The following is a 3,441-nucleotide window of genomic DNA, read 5'->3' as shown; positions in this document are numbered from 1 at the left end:
CTAAGTCGACCTAAGCTCGGTCGAGTCTACCCAACATTTTATTTGGATCGACTAAGCAAAAACTTTGGTCAACTCAAGCAAAATCGACCAAGCTTTGGTCTACCCTAAATTAGATAGACCAAAGCTTGGTCGACCCAAGCAAAATTTTGGGTCGACCAAACTTTGGTCTACCCAACACATTGGGTAGGCTATTGTGTTGGGTAGACCAAAGTTTCAATGGTCTACCCAACACATTGCTTGGTCTACACAACACATTGGGTAGACCATTGTTTGGTCGATGGTCTACTTGTGTTGGGTAGACCATTGCTTGGTCTAGCCAAGCAAAATTTTGCTTGGGTAGACAATTGTTTTGCTTGGGTCGACCAAGCTTTGTTAGTTCGCTTTGGTCGACCTAACATTTTGCTTGCGTCGATCAAACTTTGTTGGGTCGACCGAGACCAAAGTTTGGTCGACGCAAGCAAAATGTTGTGTAAACCAAAATTCATATTGTACCGTAGATCAAATTTTCAGTTATTTATACGTATCTGAAGCAACTCTGACATCAATATTACTAGTGTCGGTTTCAAAAATAACACAAAAATTGCAAGCGCTTGGGTCGACCCAAGCGCTTGGTCGACCTTTTATTCTTCAAGCGAGTCGAAGAAACAGAAACAATAAATCGAAATAAACATTAATATTATCAGATTTTTGTCAGTCATTTGTCCGATTGGGTTTGCTTAGATTGAAGAAGGGTTGCGTCGATTGAGTCGAGAGGAAAATGAGATCTCTGCGCCGGGGAATTAGGTTTAGGAGAAAGGAATCAAGTGAAGGGAAGGGTTAATCAATTTTAAACGTATTAATACTTAAAAATATAAAGACATTTATGTAAATTGACATGTGGATCTTTTTTTTAAAATAAGTCTGAAATGACTCCCTTTTCCCTAAATTTCCCATATTATCTCCATGTCAAAAATCTTTTATCATCTAGTCTACTAGCCAAAAAAAAAAAAAAATTATAAAAAATAACAAGATAAATTTTGATCATGATTATGAAATTTTCATACGTATAATGCAATATTTTTCCTACAATAGAAAATTTAATATCTTCGATGACCAATTCTCCAAAGGTATATCAATTAATGCGACATGGACCTATGGCTATGACACGAGCCGTGAGAAACCGATTGTTTTACTGCTGGACTAATTGGTCGGCTACTTGTGCAGCAGATGCTCCTCAATTAGAAGGATGCAATCTTTGCGGATAGAGCTCCAACAGCTCAGGAATTTCCTCTGCAAAGCTTGACACAAACTGCTCGAAAAACGATTTTTTCGAGATGGAAAGAACACCGATCAAGCTAGCATTCTGCCTAAGTAAACCTCTGGACTTCAAAACTTGACACACCGAACATCTTGGAATGGATGTCTTCTACAAACTCAATGAAACTATCTGCGGAAAACTTAGAAAAATCAAAGGATCGTGCATTTTGTTGATGAAATAATCCATGGCTCTGTCAATCTTATCCTCCGATGCTCCCATGCACCATGGAAATTTTCTAAAAGCCGCAAGCACTTGAGCCTCGGAATAACCCCATTTCTGGTACACCTCCACCTTTCTATCCCAATTCGAACTAATCGGCTTCCTCATCACGTATAGCCCTGTAAGGAAGGAGACTCTGCAAGGGTTGAATCCCATTTGCTTAATCCTCTCCACACACTTCCTCAATTTATCAGGGGACATCACGAGTAATCTTGGATTTTTCTTGAAAGCTTGCAAGATTTTATCCTCGGCCACTCCTGCATTGAGCAAACTCCTGACATTTGAGGCAACGGTGCTCTGCACATTCATCTCTAAGATACTCGGGCACCGTTTTATTACATCTACCGCATCCTCATTCGACTTCAGTAGACTCTTGATATATTCGAAAGACGGGATAATTTGGTTTTCCAAGCTCCTAATAAGTATGCTTCTTGAAGAAGATATAATCCTAGCAGTGTCGGGACTAGATATGCCTAAACAATGGAAAAATTGAATCTTGGGCAAAATATTTGTATCCGGTCTCAACTAAAAGATTACGGGAGATTTTCTAACGACAAGCGAGATCTGGACATCAGTAAAACCATGTTTCTTGAAGAATGCGATGAATGAATCTGGGATCTCTGGGCCTCTGAATTTGATTTTCTCGCAAGCTCTTAAAGCCCTTTCTTCAGAAAACCCAAAAATTTTTATGAGATAATCTGCTGCAGATGAGTCTCCATTCGCATTTCTTGATCTGGATTTGTGAATCTTGCCTGCCGCTACAGCTGTTGACGAAAATAGATAACACTGAAGAAACTGGAGTCTATGGACAGGTGAAGGATTGAATGAAGCAAACTTTGAGTAATTCGACGTTTTCAACAGTAATCTTAGCATTATAAGTTGTGAAAGAAGAGGATTCTCCTGGACTAGGGGATTTGAGGCAGAGGCTTCACGAAGAACCCTAAACCCCAATTTCTATATTTTATTATTTTTCAAGAATGCGATTTGAGAAAAATTAAAAAAATATAATGAAATCAAAATTTTTAATTGCTATAATTCGGTTTTAACAAGTTTCCATCACTTTATGTGTGTATTTTGTGAAGCATTCTTTCACATATATTTTTTTATACAAAATAAACTTTATTGATAAAGATTAAATAACTCTCTAGAATTTTAATGTCTACTTGGATATTAGATAGATAGGACCTGATACAAAAAACAAAAAATAATTTCTTTAATTTCAATAAATAACTGTAAAATTTCGTTTGCAAATAAAAATACACTTAATAATACATAAAGACAAAAACTTGTGTGAGACGATATCACGGGTTGTATTTTGTGAGATAGATAACTTATTTGGGTTATTCATTAAAAGTATTAATTTTTATGCTAAGAGTATTATTTTTTATTGTGAATATCGATAGGGTTGACCCATCTCACCGATAAAGATTCGTGAGACCGTCTCACTAGAGACCTACTCATAAGTAAAATATACAATAACATATATTACGTTAATAACAAGTTATCGTGGGTACAAATTATTAGATGCGAAAATTCGTATGAAAAAAATATACTTTGTCGATAAAAGAACAATGAGCTGGTCTTTTGCGAGACGGTCTCATTAATCTTTTATCTGTGAGACGGGTTAACCCTACCGATATTCATAATAAAAAATAATATTCTTAGCATAAAAATTAATACTTTTTCCTGGATGACTCATAAAATACGACTCGTGAGACCGTCTCACATAATTTTTTGCCAAGGACGAAATAATGAATTTTTAAAAAAGCATAAGCCAATGATCTCCTGATTTAGTGACAAAAACAAGTCTCGATCAAATATCTAATTTATATTTAGATTAGATATAATTCCATGGCTGTTGTAATATATATATATATATATATATATATATATATATATATATATATATATATATATATATATAT

General features: G+C 35.5%; 1 pseudogene; it reads right to left on the bottom strand.

The window, feature by feature from the left end:
- Positions 1-1,012: 1,012 nt before the first annotated feature.
- Positions 1,013-2,480, bottom strand: LOC140803869 (uncharacterized; annotated as a pseudogene).
- Positions 2,481-3,441: the final 961 nt, after the last annotated feature.

Source organism: Primulina eburnea, chromosome 10 (genome assembly GCF_022965805.1).
Source record: "Primulina eburnea isolate SZY01 chromosome 10, ASM2296580v1, whole genome shotgun sequence".
NCBI lineage: Eukaryota > Viridiplantae > Streptophyta > Magnoliopsida > Lamiales > Gesneriaceae > Primulina > Primulina eburnea.
This window is presented reverse-complemented; position numbering and strand designations above follow the sequence as displayed.